The sequence below is a fragment of the Cebus imitator genome, unplaced genomic scaffold (genome assembly GCF_001604975.1).
Source record: "Cebus imitator isolate Cc_AM_T3 unplaced genomic scaffold, Cebus_imitator-1.0 Scaffold57, whole genome shotgun sequence".
Lineage (NCBI taxonomy): Eukaryota > Metazoa > Chordata > Mammalia > Primates > Cebidae > Cebus > Cebus imitator.
This window is the reverse complement of record NW_016107372.1, coordinates 1,850,128-1,865,671: the sequence shown is the minus strand read 5'-3', so window position 1 is coordinate 1,865,671 and position 15,544 is coordinate 1,850,128. Positions and strand designations below refer to the sequence as shown.

The 15,544-nt window shown below is 41.4% G+C and overlaps 1 long non-coding RNA gene across 3 annotated transcripts; it reads left to right on the top strand.

Annotated features, from left to right (window-relative positions):
• The first annotated feature begins 396 nt into the window (after positions 1-396).
• LOC119471340 lies at positions 397-15,340 on the top strand. 3 transcript variants are annotated; one of them, XR_005200371.1, is made up of 6 exons: positions 397-437; positions 1,614-1,720; positions 4,671-4,766; positions 4,949-5,165; positions 14,725-14,868; positions 15,027-15,340. It is a non-coding gene; the product is annotated as an uncharacterized LOC119471340 (long non-coding RNA). The 3 variants fall into 3 exon arrangements; XR_005200370.1 differs by having other exon boundaries at positions 4,622-4,766; XR_005200369.1 differs by lacking the exon at positions 4,671-4,766.
• The last annotated feature ends 204 nt before the right edge of the window (positions 15,341-15,544 follow it).

Here is a 15,544-nt window from a genome sequence, read left to right as displayed (position 1 = left end):
GTTCTTCCACTTTCTGTGCATTCTTTCCTGAAACTAACTTCTCTTACCTTGAATCCTGGACTAGTAGATAGTGCTGTTCATTCCCTTCCAACAAGACACACACATAAACGAAGCAAGACGAAGTGTAAAAAAGTTGTGAGTTAATTAAAATCACATTTCAGTTTATTATACCTTTGCCTGAGCGACCGCTTTGTTTATATATTCCATATTACTTTGAAATATAGGAGAATTAAAAGTGGTTTTATTTTCTGAATGCTGGTTACTGCATGTTTCAGAGAATTTTATTTTCTTGAAGTATTCTCTTAGTCTTTAATCTTTAAAATGCATATTATGGCAGAGACAAGACAATATGCTTTCATTTTTCTCCAGGCTAAAAAGGAAAACTAGGCCTGGTGCGATGGCTCACGCCTGTAATCCCAGCACTTTGGGAGGCCCAGGTGGGCGGATCACAAGGTCAGAAGATGGAGACCATCCTGGCTAACACGATGAAATCCTGTCTCTACTAAAAACTACAAAAAATTAGCCAAGCGTGGTGGCATGCCCCTGTAGTCCCAGCTACTTGGAAAGCTGAGGCAGGAGAATAGCTTGAACCAGGGAGATGGAGATTACAGTGAGCTGAGATCAGGCCTCTGCACTCCAGCCTGGGCGACAGAGCAAGACTCCATCTCAAAAATAAATAAATAAATAAAATAAAAAATAAGACTAAATCTTCCAGCATCGTAGCTTGTAGGTGGAGCAACATGATTAATGCTGGAAAAAGGCATGTTGATTTGCATGTCCTGGTCCCAAAACATCCATGTACTAAGTGCCATGCAAGTGTTAACTATTATTACTATTAGCACTCTCAGAGAAATGGATCTTTTCTGTAGATTCTGAAAGCTGATCTGGGACTTCACTACAATTTTTCAGTCATCTGCAAGACCCTCAAATCCTCAACTAAAAAGTCCAACTAATATATCACCCTGTCACACTAGCAAAAGTGATTAAAATAATATTGCCTCTATGTTTAAATGAAAGCCAAAAATCCAGGCTTTTGTTTTATATTATTCCCAACTCACAGAATGTCAAATCTTCATCCTAACTCATTTCCTTTTTTGAGAGAGACCCTATATTGATAAGTCAAAGGCAAAATACACCAATACTGTATCTTAATTTCAGCCAAAAACAAAAGTGATAGAATTTCTTGTAATCACTTTATGGAGAAAGTTCAGCTAAGTGGACTCAAAACTATTTAGCAACATGCCAGTCACTACCAAGCCACAAGAATTTTTAGGGAAATATCATGGAGTTGAAACTTTGGGCAGCTAATAAAATTCACACCAGAATCAACAAGTACATTTATCTTAATCAGTAGAAATGCTGAGCTAAAATAAATGGAATGGAATATGAGGTGAATGATAGTACATTTGCCCTTACTGCTACTTGCCAATATTTCCACCTCTCGTCCTTCCAGGAACTTCTTAGTTAAGACTTTACTTTCCTGCCCTCCTTAAAGTTAGATGTGATCATATCATTTGCCATGACCAATGAAATGTGCAAAAAATAATGTGCACCACTTCCAGATGGAAACTTTTAAAATTCAGTGCATGTCCACTGTGTTCTCCTCTCCTCAGCATGACAACTGGCAAGATTCCAAGAGGTGGAATGGGGGCTCCTTCAGCTTGTGTCCCTGAGAGAGGACAATGTGGTGAAGCAATGGAACCTCCAATGGACATATGACGTAAGAACTAAATCACTATACTTTTAAGCCACTGAGTCCCAACGATGTAAAATTACTCAAGGTCACATATTAGTAAGTGGCAGAGCAGGTCTGATTATTCCCAATGAGGCAGGCAGCATGACTAGTGATATTAGGTGTACTATTTCTGCCAGGTAGAAGGCTGGATCCTCTTAGAAATTCTAAGGCTTCTGGATTTGGTGGAACGAAAAAATTTCAAAACAATTTATAGGACACATTTCTTTTCATAGGTCTCATTTAGAGTTACAGCTCGATTGCATTATACCCGTAGGGTATTATAAAAATGTTACAAATACATATATAATTCTTTATTTTTTGCATTTTGTTACGAATGGAGAAAACCAACTTCCCAGGCCAGGGCAGGTTCACAGATAGCCATTTGGGAGCCGCTAGCCTCAATGAGAACAAGACTCCTGATGAGTTTTTTAATACTCTGTGTCCACCACAGCATCCTGTGAGAAGGCCAGCCTGGGTGCTCCGTGTCATCATTCAGAGACTTAGAAATTTATATTTAGGCCAGGTGTGGTGGATCATGTCTCTAATCTCAGCACTTTGGGAGGCCAAGGTGGGCAGATCACCTCAGGTCGGGAGTCTGAGACCAGCCTGACAAACATGGAGAAACACTATCTCTACTAAAAATACATAATTAGCCAGGTGTGGTGGTACATGCCTGTAATCCCAGCTACTTGGGAGGCTGAGGCAGGAGAATCGCTTGAACCCAAGAGGCAGAGGTTGCCATGAGCCAAGATTGTGCCACTGCACTCCAGCCTGAGCAACAAGAACAAAGCCCCATCTCAAAAAAGAAAAAAGAAAAGAACGAAGAAACATATTTAGAAGAAATTGCAAAGGTTACCAAGCTTGATTTCCCAGAATTTGAACTAAGATCCAAACTAAATCATTTACATGGGTTGATAAATCGCCTCCAGCTTACCTGGGATTTAGCACCCACCTTCTTTCCAAAAGCACCTAACTTTTCTGCAGCCATTTGCACGATGGTCTCCGTATTTCCCTCTGTATCTTCAATTGCCTGTAGGCAGTAATGTTATTACTGCTACCCCTTCCTACATTCCACATTCGGTTAACCTTTAAGGGTACAAGAAAACACCCCTCCTCCCTGCAGAGGGTGGGACTGGCTGCTCGACTGAAGCTGAAGTCAGCTTGAAAGAAAAGGTTGGCCACGTATAGAGAGAAGGGACACATTGCCTGGTGACAACTTTCTACTATGAAGAACAGCACCATCCTACTTTGGCCAGAACAGTTCTATCAGGACCCATGATAGCACGAGCAGGTTATTCTCTTTGACCCTCAGAGGTCCTATAACATGGAGACAGAAACCTCAATTTTACAGAGCTCTAGGTAGCTCTATAAAATGAGATGATAGGGATGATGTGGAGTATTTACAATGTACCAGACACTAGTATGAGTATTTTTTTATATATTATCTCATTTAATCATAATGTCATCATAATGAGGTAGGAACTATGACTGATGCCCAATTAAAGGACAAAACTGAGGTGAAATGAGCTGAAGTAAAATGTCTGAAGTCCCTCAGTTTGCAAGGGGCATGGCCAAGACTCAAACATAGGGAGGAGTCTGGCTTAGGAGCCATGCTTTGTTTGAATCCCTACTGTATCTGATATATGACTCTCCTGCAGTTCAGAGTCTGACACTTAGTACATACTATGTATCCTACAATGTAAAGTCTGATACTTAGTAGATATTGTGCATGAGCTATAGAGACAAATATAGATCTACATATATATGTACATATGTATAATGTATGTCATAAATATAGATAATGTATATACCATGTGTGTGTGATATGTATCATATATGTATGTGTGGTATGTGTCATATATGTGACATGTTTATCGTATATCTGTATGATCAGTAACATATGATATGTTGCACAGTGCTTGCTGGGCTTTGGTTTATTGTGGGGAGGCACTTGAGAGTTTTAGTTGTTTGCTCACTTGCTGTCTCTGCAAGGTAAATACTACTCCTGACTTGTGAAGGTGTAGGATGTGGAAATTGGATAGGACACTCCAGAGATCTTTTCTGAGGAGGAAGAGGATGCATTGAAGAAGCTAATAGCTGTCCAGGCTGAGTAGCTGCAGAACCAGAATGAGGCCCCAAGCCTCCAAATCACTAGTTTATGCTTTTCCACCTTCCCATACTACCTCTCCTCCACTTCCAATATTTCCTACAAAACAATCAACCCAAAAAGTCAATACAAAAATATAAATACTAAGTACATGGGAGTTTTAAGTGTCTTTGAAGAATTGTCATAAAGAATAAATATGACTTGCATGCATTATAGCTATAAGCACTAGGTAATTATCTTATTTCTTTAATTAGTAGTATCTTTATTAAAATTAGTCATTTAAGTGTTAGAATTTATATTCAGATTATTTTATTCTATTATCACTGAACAATTCCTAAATGCTGTTTGAGACAGGTTCACATTTACTTTCTCCCCTCTAGACTTGCTCTGATGTGAATTAAACCACTGTTCTAGCAGCTGTTTAAAACAGTTTTAATTTATTTTACATTATCACTGTAATATTGATTTGATCTAAGGTAGGTTTAAATGAGGTCTTGAATAAAAAGGCAGCAAGGAAGCATATCTTCCCCATATGAATATTTTATAAAGCACTTGAGCTACCTCCAGGTGGAAATCAGGTATTTTCACATTGATTCCTGAGAACATAGAAATTATTTTAAATTCAATAACTGTTTTTAATTCCCTATACTGAACATAGGATCCAGTGTCCCTGCTCTCTATACGTGGCCAACTTTTTATTTCAAGCTTACTGCAACTTCAGTCCAGCATCCAGTCCCACCCTCTGCAGGGAGGATGGGTATTTTCTTATATTCTTAAAGGTTAACTGAATGTGGGAAGGAATAACAGGAATGACGTCATTGTCTACAGGCAACTGAAGGTGCAGAGGGAAATACAGAGACCACCTTGCCAATGGCTTGTGAAAACTTAGATGCTTTTGGAAAGAAGGTGGGTGCTAAATCCCAGGTAAGCTGGAGCTGATTTATCATCTAATAAATCCACATAACTAAACTGCAAATAAGGAGATGCAATTTAAGTCCCTTTCTTTGCACCTGAGTTCACTCTGGGATCTTAAAATAGAGTATTATAAAATAGCTCCAGTCTTTGGGTCTTCCAGACACAATATTTTAAGCTTTATTTCCATATAGAAGGTGCTCATGTTAATGGCTTAAACAAATTGTGGATTTATTCTCCCTCATAAAAGAAGTCTGGAAGTTGTCGGTCAAGGGTTGATAACAGTGTTGATGATTCACTCAGCTATCAGCCAAGAAGCTTCCTGCCTCTACTGTAAATGAAGCCTGAAATATCCAAGCTACATTATCGCTAACTTGCCTATGGTGGGACATCTGTGGTTTTCTCCATCTGGTTAGTATCTCTCCTTCTTGGATAACTGGGTCCCAATTTTGCCATGGGGAAACCAACTCTCAGCCCATATGCTGCACATGAAACTGACCTCACTGCCAGATTCAGGAGTAACCATGTGACCTAGACCTGAGCATTCCCCTGGTGACAGAGTGGTTCAAGATGGACATGTGATCCCAGTCACACACCATGAACACCAAAAGCTCAACAGAGCTAATAGACACATACAAAAACAATTGATGCAGATGGGTGCAGTGGCTCACACCTGTAATCCCAACACTTTGGGAGGCCAAGGTAGGTGGATCACCTGAGGTCAGGAGTTCGACACCAGCCTGGCCAAAATGGTGAAACTCCATCTCTACTAAAAATGCAAAAAAATTAGCCAGGCATGGTGGCACCCTGTAATCCCAGCTACTCGGGATGCTGAGCCAGGAGTATCATTTGAACCTGGGAGGCAGTCATGTCAGTAAGCTGGCCAAGATTGAGCCACTGCGTTTCAGCCTGGGTGACAGAGCAAGACTCCATCAAAATAAATAAATAAATCAGCAAAATAGGCCAGGTGTGGTGGTTCATGCTGTAATGCCAGCACTTTGGGAGGGCGAGGCAGGTGGATCGACTGAGGTCAGGAGTTCAAGACCAACCTGGCCAACATGGCAAAACCCTGTCTCTACTAAAAATACAAAACTTAGCTGGGTATTGTGGTGTGTGCTTGTAATCTCAGCTACTTGGGAAGCTGAGGTGGGAGAATCACTTGAACCCAGGAGGCAGAGGCTGCAGTAGGCCAATATCGCACCACTGCACTCCAGTCTGGGAGACAGAGCAAGACTCCATCTCAAAAAAAAAAAGCAAAATAATCCAGCAAAGTATTTAAGAAAACCTATTTACCTGTATTAATAGATTTAAAAATAAAAATACTATGGCCTTCTTCATAAATGTTGAAGATGCATTTAATAAAATTCTGTATACATTCTTGATAAATAATAAAATGAAAAAAGATAACTGCTACCTTATAATGCAGCACATCTGTCTCAACCCAAAAGTCAGCATCATGCTTAATGAAAGAATATGAAAAGATAATCCCATCAAGGTTGATAATGACACTATCATCATTATAATTTAATATTGTTCTTGAGATATTAACTCAAACCAGTATTCAAAAGCAAATTTATAAATATTTAATTGGAGAGGAAGTAAAATTATTATATGCAAACAATATATCTAGAGAATACAACTTAAAATATACTATAAACAATAAGAAAATCCCACAAGATATCAAAATAAATACACAGAACCAAAAACTCACATATATGCAAATAATAGCAGTTAATTGATGTGGGGGTGAGGGAATCTCACATTAGAAACAAACAAAAAATTTCTTAATAATTATAACAAGAAAGTGAAATACCTATTGAAGAAAATTTTTAAATATAATCAAATGACACAAAATAAACTTGGAAAAATATAAAATACCATGAACGTGAATAGGAAGACTTAACATCGTAAAATATAAATGCCCCTAAGCTAATCTATACATTTAACATAATAAATACAATCACCAGTGGAATTTGGTGAGGGAGAGTATGGAATTGCACAAGGTGATTCTAAAGCTCACCATGAGAAATAAGCAACCTAAGAAAGCCAAGAAACTCCTGAACAAGAAGGCAGTGAAGTGGAACTAACCAATATTAAAACATAATATAAAACTACAATAATTAAAGTAGTGTGACACATTAAATAGACAAACTTATGGGACAGACTAGGGAGTCCAGAGATAGACCTAAATATTTGTAAGAATATGCTAGAGCTGTATGGCTTGTTCAATAAGTGAGATAAGTGAGTCATCACTTGGACAAATAATAGTATTGAATCCATACCTCACAACTTATACCTCAATAAACTCCAAATGGACCAAAGATGTCAAAGTGACCCAAAAGAACGAAGCCATAAAAATTCAAGAATAAACCAAGGCAGAATATTTTTGTAATCTCGGAGTGTGACACATATCCAGAAGCCATTAAAAAAAGAAAGATCAAAACACTTGTCAACATAAAATTGAAGAATTTCACATAGCAAAAATCACCATATGCTGTATGAAAGCGCTAAGAAAAACCTTGTGCATACTTTATCAAAATCAAAGGGCTAATTTCTCTACTGCAGAGCTATCTTCCATAAGGCAATAAGAAAAATCATTGACAAACTTCAAAACTTTCTATCCCTTTCAGCATCACCTCCCAAAGTGCATTCCGAAGGACACTAGTTTCTTTAGATATTGGCCAACTTATTAGATAAATGCTTAGAAGTGATCATTTGTATTCTGTACAGCAGGTATGTGCATTTATAATTTTAAAAGACAGTGTCAGATTGCCCTCCTTAGACATTCTACCAATTTACATTCCTGCCAGTTAATGTGTGGAAGTCCCTGTTCGCTCCATTATAAGGTTTCATCAAACTTTTTCATACCGGAAAATCTGATAGGTGAAAAGTGTTGTATTAGTCTGTTTTCATATTGCTGTAAATAACTGCCTGAGACTGGATAATTTATAAAGGAAAGAGGTTTAATTGACGCAGTTCAGCATGGCTGGGGAGGCCTCAGGAAACTTACATTCATGGCAGAAGGTGAGGGGGAATCAAGGCACCTTATTCACAAGGTGGCAGGAAGAAATGTCAAGCAAAAGAGGAAGAGCCCCTTATAAAACCATAGATTACCACCCCCATGGTTCAGTGACCACACTCATGGTTCAGCGACCTCCTCCTGATCTCTCCCTTGACATGTGCAGATTATAGGGATTATGAGGATTACTATTCAAGATGAGATTTGGGTAGCGATACAAAACCTAACGTATCTTAGTGTAGTTTTCAAACATATTTCTTTTTTGTTTTTTTTGTTTGTTTGTTTGTTTTTCTTTTTCTTTTGAGAAGAGTCTCACTCTGTCACCCAGGCTGGAATGCAATGGCATGATCTTGGGACACTGCACCCTCGACTTCCCAAGCTCAGGAGATCCTCCCATCTCAGCCTACCAAGTGGTTGGGACCACACGTCTCACAGGTGGATGCCACCACGCCCAGCTAATTTTTTGTCTTTTTGGTAGAGAAGGGCTCTGTCACCCAGGCTGGAGTGCAGTGGCATGATCTTGGCTCACAGTACCCTCGACTTCTCAAGCTCAAGAGATCCTCCCACCTCAGCCTTCCAAGTAGCTGGGACCACACATCCCACAGGTTTGCACCAGTATGCCCAACTAATTTTCCGTATTTTGGGTAGAGATGGGGTTTTGCCATGTTGCCCAAGTTTGTCTTGAGCTCCCGAGCTCAAGAGATCTGCCCACATCAGACTCTCAAAGTGCTGGGATTACAGGCGCGAGCCACTGTGCCCAGCCTAAAATATATTTCTTATCATGAGCTAAAATGAGTGTATTTTCATATCCTTCAGAGAAATTTGCATTTCCTTTTTGTGGACTGATTGTTCTGAGAATGGAAACCATTCACCTTCACACACAGCTTGTACCCGAGATGGGAACTACTCCCCCAATAATCAGGCACACAAAGCCTCCTCTGCTGGAACATGATTTTATACTATGCCTCTTCTCCTTGGCATCACTTTTCTGCTCAAGCACACTCTTCCCCAGGCAAATATCTTGATTATTCATGATGGAAACCTCTGGAAAGACCCATACTTTTAGCCCTGAAACCTTTATCTCAAAATATTTGCCTTGCTCTTTCCACCAGTCCAAATCCTGTTGTTTCCTCCTATTTCTTTTTTTTTTTTTTTTTTTTTTTTTTTTAGACAAAGTCACGCTCTGTTTCCAGGCTGGAGTGCAGTGGCACAATCTCAACTCACTGCAATCTCCATCTTCCAGGTTCAAGTGATTCTCCTGCCTCAGCCTCCTGAGTAGCTGGGACTATAGGCACGCTACCATGCCCAGCAACTTTTTGTATTTTTAGTAGAGACAGGGTTTCACCATGTTGGCCAGGATGATCTCAATCTCTTGACCTCATGATCTGCCTGCCTTGGCCTCCCAAAGTGCTGGGATTACAGGTGTGAGCCACCATGCCAGGCCGTTTCCTGATTTTTATGCAATCTTCATCAAGCCCCTGCATTGACAGACCTGCCAGAATCCAACTTTGCATTTCTCACTCCAAGACACTGCTAAAGCTTTATGGAGCAACAAACTCAGTCTCTAGCAACTGTTGGTTTTTCTGTTGTGTTGCTAGTTTCTTTCAAGTTGATTTGTAGGAGATAGTTCATGAAACTGAAATAAAACCAACCCAGCTTTCGGAGCAGGAGCAAGAACAGAGCTAGAAAGGAACTGGGCTCCAACCTTGCAGAGTTGTGGACCAGGATTAGGTGGTGGGTTTGTTTTTTGTTTTTGGTTTTTTATTTTCTTGCAATGGGGAAGCTAGAGAATAATGTGACTGAATAGAGATTTTTTAAAGACCATCGTGGCTCAATGTGGGTGAAGGAGGGAAGCAAGGGTGGGTAGCAGAAATCCTGAAGGGATCAAATTTGGGAGGTGTTGGGGAGATGGAGGAAACGGGCTGTTCAGATGCACTGGCCATGGGGGATGACTGAGAGAAAGGAGTCCAAGACAATGCTGAGTTTGGATCCCAAACAACCAGGTGAATAAAGTTGACAGTTCCCGAGATGGTGAGGAGTCCAGAAGGAACAACGAGAGAGGGGAGGTGGTGTTTGTGGTGGAGGCAGAGAAGTGGTTGCTTCAGTAGGAGGGTAGTGGAGTCTCCTGTACAGGCAAAGGTGAGTGACAGCCTATGGGGCTGAGCAAAAGGAGAGGAAGGGCTCACTAGAGACAAAAGTGATGCTAAAGATTAACGATGTTTCTAACTAGTCTATGTGCAGTCCTTCGGTAGCTATGTCTAATTATTTTAACAGTAAAGACACCCAGATTGCTATTTTAAATCAACAAAGCTGGCCAGTCACGGTCATTCACACCCGTAATCCCAGTACTTTGGGAGGCTGAGGCAGGTGGATCACTTGAGGTCAGGGATTTGAGACCAGCCTGGCCAATGTGGTGAAACCCATCTCTATTAAAAATACAAAAATTAGCTCGGTGTTGTGGCACATGTCTGTGGTCCCAGTTACTCAGGAGGCTCAAGCATGAGAATTGCTTGAACCCAGGAAGCAAAAGTTGCAGTGAGCTGAGATCACACCACTGCATTCCAGCCTGGGTGTCAAAATAAATAAATAATAAAGTCATTTTATTTTATTTGGTACACATCGTGCATTCCTATCACACATTTTCAAAAATAGTGCCACTGTTTGGGCTGTGTCCTTGCTCAGCAAACCTTGTGCTCCAATTTAAAGGACAGCATGTCTCTTCACATATTTTTATAAATCTTTTCAAAGACGCTAATGAAATAAAAGCATAGTCATTTTTTTAAAAATCTAGAAATTTTAGGCTTAATGGATTTCCAAATAAAATCAGGAACTCAGAAGACAGTCTGTGCAGATTCTATTTTTGCTGACAATGCACAAGAGAAAGCAGCTTTCTTTTATGAAATCTAATTAAATGACTACAAGGAAAAGCTAACGGGGTTGGTAACGGGCAGAAGTTTTTCCCTGTCAATACTGAGGGCTCTAGCTTTCTGGGGCTGCCATGGCACTCAGCCCGGTGATTAACTGAAGTGTGGGACCCACGTCATCAGCAAACGTGATCACAGCATCATGTGACCCTTTGTGCGTCAGGGGGTAATGTGTAATCTGAGCAATGCTCAGAGAATGCGCTGTGAATAGTAAAGGGCATTCATATAACAGTGAGCCACACTGACTGCAGTCATTTATCTCAAGATTACGCCAATTTATTTAGATGCAGATGTCACAGACTGATTAAAAACTAGTCCATTGCACATATTCCATTTGCTGCTGAGATGAGAATTAATAGACACAAGCCAGATGACATCTATATAGGTGTGACACCTCATCCAGGGGGCAAAGCGTGCACTCAGTTGTTTTTCTGAATGCACAAATTAGCCCAAGGTGAACTTGCCCCCTCTTCTACTGCAAATGCTCAAATGAATGCCCATGATTTCACCTCTTTTCACTACACTGAATTATTAAACTATCAGGATTTTGTAGCCTTGTCCTAGTTATCAACTATGATGACTTTTAGAACAAATATTTAAGGATGCTCTCCACGTCATCCATGGACCAGAGAATAGTTTTTGATTCCAGAAACAATGATAGGTTTTTTGATACTGAATCAGGCTTATATTCTCGGAATAAATCCCAAAGGATCATAGGTGGAACCAATTGCTTTGGAACTGGGAGAACTGGGCAGGGCTTAGGGGTCAGGGTTGAGGACGTCATCAGCCCATAAGCTGCAGAGCCAGTAACTAAAAGTGAACCAGCAGAGAGCATCCAGGGACAAACAGTCCAACCAAGGAGTCAGCTCAAAGGTATAGGGCCAGAGGCAGAATCCAGGCACAGGGAATGAGTGGCAACCAGGCATTCCAGATGAGAATTGCAAAGGCCTCTGGGTAAGCTGTCCCTTACCCAGCACTATCACATTACTGAATGTTATGAAATCTGCACAGGCCAAGTGCAGCGGCTCATGCCTCTAATCCCAGCACTTTGGGAGGCCGAGGCGGGCAGATCGCTTGGGCTCAGGAGTTTGAGACAAGCCTGGGCAATAAGCCTTACCAAAAACACAAAAAATAATTAGCCGGGTGTGGTGGCACGTGCCTGTAATTCCAGGTACTTGGGAGGCTGAGGTGAGAGGATAGTTTGAGCTCAGGAGTTCAAGACAAGCCTGGGCAGCATGACGAAATCCTGTCTCTACCAAAAACACAAAAAGTTACCTGGGTGTTGTGGCATGCCTGTAATTCCAGCTACTCAAGAGGCTGAGGTGGGAGGGTTGCTTGAGCCTGGGAGGCGAAGTTTGCATTGAGCCATGATGGCACTACTGCACTCCAGCCTGGACAACAGAGTGAGACCCCACGTCTACAAAAAAAAATTTTTTTTTAATTAGCCAGCTGTAGCGGCACATACCTGTAATCCTAGATACTCGAGAGGCTGAGATGGAAGGATCACCAGAGCCCAAGAGTTTGAGGCTGCAGTGAGCTATGATCGCACCACTATCCTCCAGTCTGGACAACAGAGTGAGATCCTATCTCAAAATAAATAAATAGGCCAGGCATGGTGGCTCACACCTGTAACCCCAGCACTTTGGGAGGCCAAGGCATGCGGATCACTTGAGGTCAGGGGTTCGAGACCAGCCTGGCCAACATGGTGAAATCCTGTCTCTACTAAAAATACAAAAATTAGCTGGGCAGGGTGGCAGGCACCTGTAATCCAAGCTACTCAGGAGGCTGAGACAGGAGAATTGCTTGAACCCAGGGGGTGGAGGTTGCAGTGAGCCTGAGATCATGCCACTGCACTCCAGGCTGGGTAACACAGCAAGACTCTGTCTCAATTAAAAAAAAAAAAAAAGAATATCCAAATGTACCATAAACATATGAAAAGACGCTCATCCACAGTAGTCATCCGGGAAATGCACATTAAAATCAGAATAAATAACGTTCCATATCCACTAGAGTAGCTAGAATTAAAAGGACTGACAATGACAAGCATTACAGGAGCAGTGGTGGCTCACATACACGGCTGGAGGGAGTGTTAATTGGCAAAACCACGTTAGACAACTTCTTGGTGGTATATACTAAGGTTGAACCTAAACATACTCTATAACTTGACCATTTGTCTCCAAGATCTCATTTATATCCAACAGAAATATGGTCAAAAGCATCAAAATGTTTATAGCTGCTTTATTTGTAACAGCCAAAGACTGGCAAACACCTAAATGTTCACCAACAGGGGAACAGATGAACAAATTATAATGAATTTCAACACAGGAATATGATGCATCAATAAAAAGGAACAAATTGCAATGCCGTGGAACAACATAGTCGAACCTCACAAAATATTAGACAGAATTAATGCATAATAGCAGAAATCAGGATGAGGGTATCTTTGAGAGGAGGGAAGAGCCGAAAATGCAGAAGGCAATACCAGCATTCTAGGGCGCTGGTGCTGTTCTGGTTTTACATAGTTTGTGGTTCTATGGGTGTATGAGAATTCATGGAGCTGTGTACCCTTATGATCTCTGTACTTCTCTGCATGTTTGTTTTAGTTTAAGAATAATGTTTTAAATTTTAAAAAATTGGAAGAAGACCCATCAAGAGCGACTTCCGGGAGCCTATAGGAAAACTCCAATGACCTCCAAATTCTTCCCTGTTTATTCAGGGGAGTCTACAGATCTAACCACTGGATTCATTCCTTCACCTGGTCTTCACAGGCAGCATACATTACTTCAACAAATATTTATAGAGGGTCTGTTGTGGGCCAGGCACTGGGCTGAAATTCAAAGGTAAATACAATAGGTTTGTGAATTCTCAGGGAGTTCACAGCCTGAAAAAACAGAACTGCTTTCTAATCCCATACTCTGCTGAATGCGGTCTCATACATCATCTCATTTAATTCACATTTCATTTAATTCTCTCAGTAAGCCAGTCCATAAATCAGTGGCAGGGCTCTAATAAAACCTACTTATTATGAACCGCAGGGCAGGCATCTTCCCTGTACACTAGGCTTGGTAATATGTATACCACAGCAGATAGCACCTTGCTAACCCACAGCAGACATCAATAATCTGCCAGGCACTCCTCTCCCTGGCTTTGACATGGCCTCACAATCCTCCCCCTCACAGCTCAATAGACAATCATTTTAGAACAATGGGGATTCACCCGGGGGATGCCACTAATCTACTATTCTTGAATCAAAGCATCAACTACTTTTTTATACTTTTGTCCTTCTTCATTTGAAAATATTCTTGGGAAGATCTATAACTTGTTCTTACGCATTTGCCTCTGGTTATGAATGGAGAATTTGAGAGTAAATTTGCAGGCAAGGGCTGAGAAGAAAGTATGCAATCCACGCAGGTCTAGAGCTTTAAGGGAACTTAGGCTTAATGGTTAAGGCACTGCAAGAAACTTGCTTATACTACTATTTTGCCTGGAGTAGAAACTAGCCTTGGTGATAAATTGTAAGCTTATAAATTAATCTTAATGGGACTAAGGGACAGCTGAAATAGATCCTGAGATCATCAGGGTGAATTTCAGCTCACATTACATGCAAATATTCTGTGGTGTTAAAAACTCAACTCCTGCTTCAGCAAAACTCCTGATCAGTTTTCAAGAAAGAGCACTTACTTCCTGTGTAGACTACACAACCGTCTATCTTTCGTTATCAATGCTGGTGAAAGTGATCAAAATGATCCGTGTGCAACCTGAACCTGCCTCATCGAGAGGCTGCTTCCTTCCTCTGACAACCATTCCAGAGAGAAAAGCTTTGCTGGGAAGAAGTGCTTGGATCAGGGCATTTGTTCAAACGCCAAAGGTCAAAAAGTGAAGATAGCACACCTCGGTGTGGGACTCAGTAGTTGTTTTATTGTGCGTATACAAATAGGGAAAATACTTTTCAAAAAATAAATAATAAACTCAGAAACATGTCAAGCCTTACTTCTTGGCTTTAATTTTCAGTTGCTATATTTTGCAGGTTTCTAACTCCTACTGATACAGAACGGCTAAATTCCACCCTCAAGCCTGGACCCTCAGCCTTAAGTCAAAACAGCTGACCCTGATACAGAACGGCTGAGCTCCTGTCTAAACTCCACCCTCAAGCCTGGACCCTCAGCCCTAAGTCAAAACAGCTGACCCTCATACAGAACGGCTGGGCTCCTGGCTAAACTCCACCTGAAGCCTGGACCCTCAGCTCTAAGTGAAAACAGCTGACCCTCATACAGAACGGCTGGGCTCCTGGCTAAACTCCACCCTCAAGCCCGGACCCTCAGCCTTAAGTCAAAACAGCTGACCCTGTTGCCTTTGTGGCCCACCCCACCTCCTATCTTGTGCTTGCCTTTTGGCCCACCCAATCCCCTAGCCTTTGCCCATAAAAAGACTTCAGCTGGTGGAGCAAAAAGAGGTAGCTGATGTAAGTGTTTGGGGATGCAAGCTGCTGAACATCAGGGTTACATGCAGCTGAGCATCCGAGACTAAGGATAGACTCGGCTAACTTCAGATGGTGCGGCTTCAGGAAAAGATCACTTTCTTCCCATACCATCCCTTTACCAATTCCCCATCCCGCTGATAGCCACTTTTATTGCCCAATAAACTCCTCCACATACACTACCCTTCACATAGTTCATGTGACCTGATTCTTCCTGGACACCAGACAAGAACTCGGGTGTCAAGAAGAGAAGGTGCAGAAGGCTGTCACCCTGAACCTTCACTGAACTGTTAGCCATCCACAGACTGCAGGCTGAGTGAAATGAGCCACTCCAATTCCTGCCCACAAGGGGGGTCAAGGTCAAGGGAAC